Source organism: Hippocampus comes, unplaced genomic scaffold (assembly GCF_001891065.2).
Source record: "Hippocampus comes isolate QL1 unplaced genomic scaffold, H_comes_QL1_v1.1 scaffold156, whole genome shotgun sequence".
Classification (NCBI taxonomy): Eukaryota; Metazoa; Chordata; class Actinopteri; order Syngnathiformes; family Syngnathidae; genus Hippocampus; species Hippocampus comes.
Window position 1 is genome coordinate 7,724,301 of NW_017805744.1, and position 9,988 is coordinate 7,734,288.

The 9,988-nt window shown below is 41.4% G+C and overlaps 1 long non-coding RNA gene across 1 annotated transcript; it reads left to right on the forward strand.

The window, feature by feature from the left end:
* The first annotated feature begins 6,766 nt into the window (after nt 1–6,766).
* Nucleotides 6,767–8,884, forward strand: LOC109524224 (uncharacterized). Its single transcript, XR_002169924.1, has 2 exons — nt 6,767–7,457; nt 7,777–8,884. It is a non-coding gene; the product is annotated as an uncharacterized LOC109524224 (long non-coding RNA).
* The last annotated feature ends 1,104 nt before the right edge of the window (nt 8,885–9,988 follow it).

Consider the following 9,988-nt stretch of genomic DNA (forward strand, 5'->3'; position numbering starts at 1 on the left):
AGCTCTCATTTTCAATTTTGTTGACAATAAAATGTAACAAAAATATAAATGGTAAACATAAAAAAAAAAAAAAAATCTACATTCAACAGCAGAATACTTCTTGATCATACATAAAAAGTGCATGGTAACAATTGTGTGTTTTAGGGATTGTAAATAGATTTTTCCTGAAAGATGCAGCCAAAAAAAAAAAAATCTGAAAGCATTTTTTTCCCCAGTTTATTCTTAGTCTGCACGGGGAACTTTGAGCAGTAAACAATCACTTCAGCATGTAAGATAAGATAAGACAAGAAAAACCTTTATTCGTCTCGCAATGGAGAAATTCCCAATTCACAGCATGTTGAGTGATTATTATGAGATCCGTTTAATAAGGTGCTGGAGTATGGTAGCATGTTGCCTTTTAAGACCTAGTAAATGAAAACGAGCCCGTGCATATCTCGTCGTACAGATAAAGGTGCCCATCCCACCTTCTGATATAAAGTGCAATGATGGGTGGAGTTGCTGTGGCCAGTCATGAATCGGAGCGCAGAATGGAAAACAGGCCTGTGGTTTTAGTGTGGAGACGGAGGCGTCTTCATAGAAATATGGCGCCGTAATAATCCAAAACTCATAGAAAGAGTGCTTCAATCAGCCATATCCTGCGCTCAGAGGACATTTAGTTTTTGTTTACTCGTGAGTATATCGATGATATGGTTTGAATGCAAGTCTTTTGTCTCGATTTGTGAAACCTGACACATACCGCACAGTGTCCTGTTAGTGTGGTGAAAGATTTATTGTTTTTTGGTTTTTTTTTTTTTCCTTCGTGGTTCTTGCTCTTGGGAATACTATGTGATTGGTTTTAATGGGATTTTTTTAAATATAATATAAAAAATCAAATTAATTTAATTGGTTTTATATTGGTGTATACTGTATATGTTATGTACCCCCATCTGTCTTCCAGCAGTTTGACTGTGATGAACTTTTCCTGCATGACAGACATCTACTGACACATTAGTGATTGCGCAAGGGATGTTATCTGGTCTGTTGTTTGGTTCTGTCTCTCGCTTCTGTTTGCAATTTCACCTTCGATTGCCATTTCACCTTCAATTGGATTGGTGTAATGCTTCTTCACAAAAAGGAGCATCAGCAGTCCAGCTACTGGGTTGTTCCCATGCTATGGCCACCCACCACCTCTCGCGGTGAACAGGAACGTGCTCATGACAAGTGTTTTTTGAACACAAGTGGCCTCCTGGAGATCAATTTGCTCAGCTTGTTCCTTTCTGCACAAAGACGCGCGGAACAGTCCCGCTGATGGGTTGTTACCCTTCAACAACCCCTCTCCTCCTCCCCTGGTGCAATGGCCCGTCTCTCGGTACCACGACAACTCTCTTGACAAGTCTGTTCTTGATAGTTGAAGGAAACCAGAAACATGAACACAAGAAGCCTGCCGGAGTTCAATTTGATTGTCCTGTTCCTCTTTTGGACACAGGAGAGCGAATCGCGGTCCTGCTGCTGGCGTGTTGTCATCCGACGCAGGCCTCAACCTCTCTTGCTGTAATGGCATGTTTCCTCGTACTGGATTTCTTCAATGTGCTTGAATTTTGCTGGTAGATACACAAATGCGTATCGTGTGTGAGTGTGTGTGTGTGTGTGTGTGTTTGCGTATGTGCCACCTTGAAGAAGCGTAGTGAGTATTAAAATACTCACTACGTGAAAAAAAAAAAAAAAATGGTGCTGGTGTGTTGTCATCCGACGCAGGGCTCAACCTCTCTTGCTGTCATGGCATTAAAATACTCACTACGTGAAAAAAAAAAAAACATCTGTTGGCTACAAAAGCCGCCTCAGACTACTATTAGTGGCAAGGGTTACTGAAAAAATGCAAAAGGATGGAAGAGGGAAATTCAATACCATTCCTATAGGAGTGTCTTGCTATCTGCCTTTCCATCTGTTTTCTGTCCCCCACTCAGCAGGTGAAATTGATCCTCAATTTTTATTGCTTCCTAACTGGACAGGATGCAGAGGCGTGATTGATTTGCAGTTACACTATGATGATTACACTTTCCTTCATTTTATGAGCAGAGCTGTAAAAACATCCAATACATCCATTTCTCTGCCTTGTCTTCAATAGGGGGACGGGGGACGCGGAGCCTATCCCAGTTGACTTTGGACAAGATACTGCGCTGAAAAAAAAAGTACTAGATTTTCGGTTGCACACACTTGTATTAAAGTAACACTTGTTATTTGATTATTTTTGATAAAAGCACGAGAAAATGACATCGGTTTAGCACACTTTAGTCATGTGCAACCGATTGTACATGTTTGTGTACATGGTCCATTCTGGTCTGTCTAATTAAAACAGCAAATCTTTTCAGTAAGATTAATCGATCACACCCTTGGCTTACGTCCAATGCTACCACTGCACTACTGAGAGTGCTCTGATTTACAGCATCCTGACGTGGGGCAGGATAAGCTCACTAGCAGAAAAAAAAAAAAAGTACAAAAACTCAACACATGACCAGCTCCCACAGCAGAGCGGAGCTAAGGTGAACTCTCACTGCCAGCAGAAGTCACTGAACATCCTCAAAGATCATTTTCACCCTGCCTACAACCTTTTTGAACTTTACCATCTGGAAAAAGATTCAGTTCCATAAACACATGTGGACCCACACACAGTTTCTACCACACAGCCATAACCACAGTGAACAACCTTATACACGAATCATGAGACCAAATTCATGTGCAGTATATGATGGCCTATGCAAATAGATTAGTGTTGCTGTGTGGTAAATTAAATAATGTTGATGTGTGAGTGATGTGCAATTGTATTTGATTTTTTTTTTTTTATTACCTTTTGAGAGCGTATCCTGGTTACCTTAATTTTGTTGTTCAGTTTTGTACAATGACAAAGTATCTTTGTCTTTTTACAACCAAACCTGAATACATGTTCAACAGAGCGACATAAATATATTATGATTTTTTTTTTTTTTTTCAGGAGAGCACAGAGGCTAACATAGTTCACATTCGGTACATAGCAGATAAGGCACTGCAAGTGTTTGTGCCTCTTGCATCTAATCTATAAATACAGAGCAGCTCAAACTCTGGTGAGCAGACATCATGGCCGGCTGTATTCTTTTGGAGGAACGTCAAACTTGTGAACTCATTTGAAACAGCTTCACATGAAGATGGATTCCAGTGCAAAATGAGGGACTAAAAAAAAAAAAAAAAAAAACCCAAAACTAATGCGTTGCAAATGTAATCCCAGCAGGATTGTAAAATGTGGGGTTAGTATGAGACTGCATGATCCTTTGATCCATCCTGATTACCACAACAATTTCGAAGGATTCATTCGCAAAAACAAGGCCTTTGAATATCTTTTTCAAATCTCAAAACATTCTCCATTCAAGAACAAATGATGGCTATGCCTGCAAGAGCACCGCTGCAACAATGAACTAATGAAAGCTGAAGTGTAAATCTCCCCACTCTGACAAGTCATGAAACTCAAGACAAATGAGCAGAACACATGAGCGGGTGGGTGGAGGATGGGTGAGACCGATACTGAAGCGACCTGCGCACAGACGCAGGAAAAATATACCCCCACTCACACAATAATTCAGTAACACTCAATGAAGGGGGAGGGCGGGAGGAGCGGATCAAATTTACAACTGTAAACACAACATCAGTAGTCTTGTCAAGATGGCAAACAATAATGTCCAAATATATACATTTCCTGTGAAGTATAGCATGTTCGGCAAAATATGTCTGCACAAACATGGTTGAGATTTTATTGACATCAAGGGAAATTCCGTTTGCAGCACGACTCACCGTACATGCGCACAAGTGTTCAACATAAATGAGTCCAAGCGATGTGGTTTATTCGAAGTTTTTTCTATATTGGTCAATATTTCTATACATTGGATTTTACTGGCCTGGAAAATACGCTCACACACTTAAATGTATGATTAATTTTCTTAACACACTCATTTAATGATGTCATTTTTTATTCATAAAAAAATAATTTTGCAGACAAGATGTGTGTGAGAATAAATCCACATCGGCAATAAATTTGTTATTGAGTTACCCCTTTGACGGAGCAATTTTTACTTCTTCAGTGGACCACTGATAAATACATTCTTAATAGTTTAAGCAGCACACTATTAACACCGTTATGCCTTTCCCCCCAGTCCAACCCTTTACACTCAGAAACGGACATGCACACATCGCGCACAAATACACACACACATGCACATGCACACAGACATGCACACGCACAATTTGTGTGTTTTCCTCCTGGCAGAGGTGTTTAGTAATGATGTAATTTCTGGATGGTCTAATCTACATCTGCCACAAATCAGGGATTCCGATCACAAGAATGCATCCTTAATCTTTCTTTTTTTTTGTTAGTGTCTCAGTAGCATGGCCTCCACTTCAAGGGAGGAAACCCCAGTCTGTAAGAAAACTCAACAAACTGATGACGTTGTTTTCAGCCGTGTGTTTGTGCAAAGTGGAGGAGCCCCAAAGTGCAAACCTTCCCAAAAATCTAAAGCTGAATTATTGTTTCCGCGCTCATATGCTCGCCTGCTTTGAGTGGTTGCTCATTCTAGTAATTCAAGTGTGCTTTCACAACCAAAAACAACAATGGTGCGCCACTTTAGTCTGGCAGGCCAAGCCCACTTTCTTTCTGTACGAAAGAAATGGGTCAGGACAGGCCGCCCGCGAAAGCTCGGCCCTGGTTCAAAACGAACCGTGCAATCAAATTTGTTTATTTACTGCGACGTATTCTTGGCGAGTATTGTCACGCGACAACGGAAGTTTCATCCTCACAACATTCAAAATGACACATGGGAGTGACAACAGTTTGTTTCATTCAGCTTTTTTTTCAAAGCCTGTTTCATGAAAGGTATTCCAACTATTTCAGTCAAATCGCACTACATCTGAATTGGAGTGAATTGTATTGTATAGAAATGCACTTCGTGATGAGGTTTTTTTTTTAATTACGGTACAACACTTTCACTTGTTTTTGGCAGGTCTGTCTGAACAGGAATCATTTTGACAGCATTGTCTTCTATACAAAAAAACACACACACAAAAAAAAAAAAAAACCTCCCACTCGGGTGAGGCCAGCAGAGAATCTGACTGAAGCAACACGACATAAGGTAAGACCCTGAAACAGTGCTGAGTTGTCGGACATGTTGCTTCAATCCCATTTTAGGTAATGAAGCTCACATTAGGACATTGAGAAAAACATCAAAATGAAATGATCTGGATACACTTATGTAGGGAAACTCTTGTATCCAGAATGAATTTATATCGATTGGTGACTGAATATTTGCCTTGTCGTGTGCTGCAGGGCAAATCTGTTCCCGACATCGAATCAGGAAAACATGTGATTTGTTTACTGGAATGAGTTTTCTGCAGTTTGGATTACCAATGCACAGTCAGGACTGCAGCCGATGCTCAAAAGACTGATGATACCTTCAATGACGAGAGGAATCCAGTAATACTTGCTCTACCTGACCTCCCTGCTACATCACTATTGATTTAATACACGGCCTCATGTTTTATACTAGTTTCCATTTCACACTAAGCGCTCCTCTGTTGAGTTACGTCCGCTCTTGGAACGTCCTGTGCTGCATGACAATAACCATGAGAGCATTATGTTGAAGTACACATGTCGTATATGTACACTCCTTGACATGCTCGGTATTTTGCTTTTCCAACATGACATACACACAACCCATGCATGTAGCGCCATATTAGGAATTCCTGACACGAGCTGAACTCTGCAAATCGGCGGTGTTAAAAGTTTGGAGACAGTGTTAGAAACAGAATGCTGGTGTTGCATCAACACCATACAGAAATCTTGCAACCGCTACTCATTCCTGTCCCTTTGGCGCATGACCCGCGGCCGCCATCCGTCCTTGTTTCGGGGGCACACGTCCTGCGGCCACCATCCGTTCCAGCGGCGCACGTCCTCCAGCTGCCACCCGTTTCTGCGGCCGCCACTGGGTGACTTTGTGACATCTGGGAACCGTCCTTTGAGGGAGGATTACTGTCATGATTCTGTTTTTGTTGAGATTACATTTTGGTTTTGTTTCCTTGTGTGCTTTTGCCTTCCTCTTTTGGTTTTATGTCCAGCTGTTGTCAACCAATGAGCTCCCTCAACCCTTTATGTTTTGTCCTGCTGTTGCGTGTTGTCTCGTCAGTTTCCTTGTATTTAGTTTCCTGTGTTCAATCAGTCTTTGTTAGATCGTCGTGTTACTGTCATGGGATTTTGTCGCTGTTGCTGTCACGTTGTTTTGTTTAACTGTCATGGGTTTTGTTTGTTTGTTACTTTGGTTTATTGTAGATTTTCAGGGCTTTGTGCTTTGGATTTTGTTGCAGGGGTAGTGTACCCCTGCAAGTGTTTTTGTCAATAAATTTTGTTCTGCTTAGTTGTCCTGCTTCCCTGCTTTTTGGTCCTCTATCAACACGCGCACATGACATAGAGAGTGGACTCTCACAGTTTCCGTGTGAACAAAACGGTGGTTCGCTATAGCAGGAGTCGCGGACATAATTCGTGCTCAGGCTAATGAGGCATAGGAATAAGGTGGACACTTTTCATCCAACTACACTAAAAATTATGAAAATTATAAGGAGTAAAAGTACAAATTATGCTGAAAAATAACTAAAGTATTGATGCCCCACATTTTAACTTAAGGTATTTTTACTTTTTTACTTGACACCTCTGGAAGTATGTGCTGGAGAATACTTATGATGAGCATGAGTGTCTTATTTATGTTGACCTGAAAATGATGAATTTTTTTGTTGGGACAACAGTCGGGCTTCTCCACGTACTCATGCTTTCTGTGCATGTGGGATAGCAGGGACACCACTCGGCGTTACACAAACAAGGACTGGCCTGTGCGGAAGGAATTGGTGCCTTGCAGAGTAAGGAACGTCATCAACATTCCTCTGGTAGACAAAGACAAGATACTCTTCCCCCAATAAACAGTTCAGCAAAAGCTCTAGAAAAGGATGGTGGCTGCTACACTCACTCGTGCCATCTTTTCCAGGATTAACCGTATAGAAGTTGAACGCTGGCATCTTTGATGGTCCTCAAATCCGCCAGATCATCAGAGACCCTGACCTTAAAAACTTTAAGAGCAAAGTGGGACTGGAAGCAGAAGACTTTTGTTCTGGTCGTAAAGAACTTTCTTGGAAAACAACAATGCCAGGGACGATGCCAAACTTGTCACCAATATGCTGATTGCTTTCAGAAAACTTGGATGCAACATGAGCATCAAAATGGAGGACTTATGGCTCAGTTTCTTGAGAGTCTGTGATCAATGAGTGATGAGCAGGGGAAGAGGTTCCATCAGGACATGAAAGAGATGGAGACCAGGCATCAGGCACACTGGGATGCAGTCAAAATGGCTGATTACTGTTACTGCGGAGCACTCAAGATGTTTGAAGAGACAGAAGTTCATGCCCTGAATGACGACGTAACGTTCACTTCACATGTGCTTCCCTTGACCAATTTCTGTTATTCACTTGACAGAAATTGAAGTAAAATGTAATTCAAAATTCTGTTACAAGACATGATTTTCTCCGAGAAAATTTATTGGGAGGAGACACCTTTAGGAAAATCAACACATTATATCACAAAAACGTAATCGATTCAGTCATAAGATTTTCAATTTTCAAAATCAAATTAGCATTAAAACCTGACCTGACGGAAGAATACCCATGCCACTTTTTGATTCAGCGGTGCAAAATGGTCAGTTAAAAAAAACAGACAACTGACACATTTTGTTTTCGTAGCCCAGCACTATGGATCTGATCAACAACGATTGGCAAATTCATGAACAACTGCACACCGACTCTTAGACCAACCACCCCCACCTCCGCTCGCCACAAAGAAAAGGGAGGATAGAAATCTTCAAGCTCCTTGGTACCCACATCAGCGATGACTTCCCATTGACCCATCAACAGCATATTATGAATGGTTCAACAAAGACTGTACTTCTTGAGGGAGATGAGAAAAAAATTGAATTCCCCTCCAACGGCCGAGCAACTTTCTTTGGATGCGCAGTGGACAGAATCGTGACTGACTCCATCACAGTCTGGTTTGGGAACTGGACCGTACAGGAAAGCAGGGCTCTCTCGGCGTGGCATTAAAAACCGCACAACCCACCTGTGGCGTAACCTTCACACCACTCCATCACCTACAAGATGACAGCCATGCCAAAAAGAGGGCACAAAACTTTCACAATGACAGCCCATATCCACAGCACACACTTTTCAAAGGTCTCCCATCCCAACAGAGTAGAAAAAACAACTTTTACCCACATGGCATCTGACTCCTGAACAAATGACATCTCGTTCTATCAAACAAAGTGAAAACAATATCGCTTCATGTTAATAAGCAGTGGTTGAACCGGCTACGGGTCTAATTTGACTAAACAAACAGCCGTGCACCAATATTTAACAAAAGATCAAGTGTAGCCAGCCAACTGTTCTTAAATGACCATGGATTATTTTACTTTTTCAAAAATATCAATAGAGCAACATGATCTGGCCACAGAACACTTTTCTGTGCGTTTATATCACTAAATAATTTGCTTTGCAAGAAGGGGTAGACCGTTTCTCAAGCAGTGGTGGAGGATACCATGTTTGTGTTGACATGCAGCCTGAAGCATGCCAGTGAGTGAAAAATGTCTCGTGCTCCACTGCTGTTGTTCTGAAAGTCACGTGCCCCACACAATTATTATGCGGTTGTAATTTTTGAGGCATTAATATGCTGCAGAACATTTACTTTTTATGACATTACCATGCACCGCAGCGCCAGAGAGAATGTATCAAAAGGTGCCCGGCCGGATGGTCAGTGTTGGAGCAGGTGGCGAGAAATGTGTAAATCCCATGACACCTTCGTACATGTATAGGCAAATTAAATGATGGAAATTTCATGGCAATTTTTATATATTTTTTAACGTGTATGATCTTGTCTTCAATTACCAAAAATAACCTTGTACTGTTATTCGTCCAAACCCCTGACCCTTGCTGCAACGGGCTGTCTTGCATAAAACTGCTGAAATGCAAACCAACATCAGGTGCAAGCACTCAATTGTTGCACGCTTTCACAAAAATAATCTTACTTCAAGACTGTAATATTATATTGTGTCCTGCATGTCTTTCGAAATCCCATAATGAATAAACTGGCTCGCTTATGTGAGAACACTGAGCAGGATAGGGCAGTAAAGGTCATCCTGGAAATATCTGTTCCCCTCTGCATCGTCGCGGGTACGCCAAGCCATCACAGCAGCCGCAGCTTGTCCAATGAAGACTCTAAATCCACCATATATGTTTGTAACACTCTGATGTCTTGACTATATCCATGTTTTTGGAGGACACAAATTGAGTAACTCCTCATTCACTTTCATTCACTTCAGACAAACTGTCAACTGTACTTTTGAAATCAGTGTTCTAATGGCTTTCATGGCTGTTAGAGCCCCGATGAACATTTTTTTTTTTTTTTGGCATTTAAATTTGCTGAACATAAAATCTCTGGTCTCTCTTCTCTGCTCAACTAGAATAAACTTTTTTTTTTTCCAGAACTTAATTCATCAATAATTACTCAAGGGCAACTTCAAGAATGAGCGTATGCAGCCCTTGGGCTGCCAATTGCCTATCCCTCCTTAATTAAGTGGCTGGAGAAACAGCAAGCTTACTGAGAGCATCTCCGTCTTTGCAAAAGGCAAAGTCTTTCAACACGCTGCTGGATAATTTCTTTCTTGGCGGTCATCGATCATGCTACATTTTATCTGCTGGCTGGAATGTGGCGAAGAGCTCACAGGCAGGCTAATTGAATGCAGTAATGTTAAATGTCTTGATCAACGAAAATGCTCAACACACACTCATGCACACACATACGCAACCTCCGCCTGTACACATACACACACTTGCAGGTAAATTCTGCCCTGTTTAAATCCAATGCGTCCATCCCTAGTACCGATATCATTGATTCATTACCTTT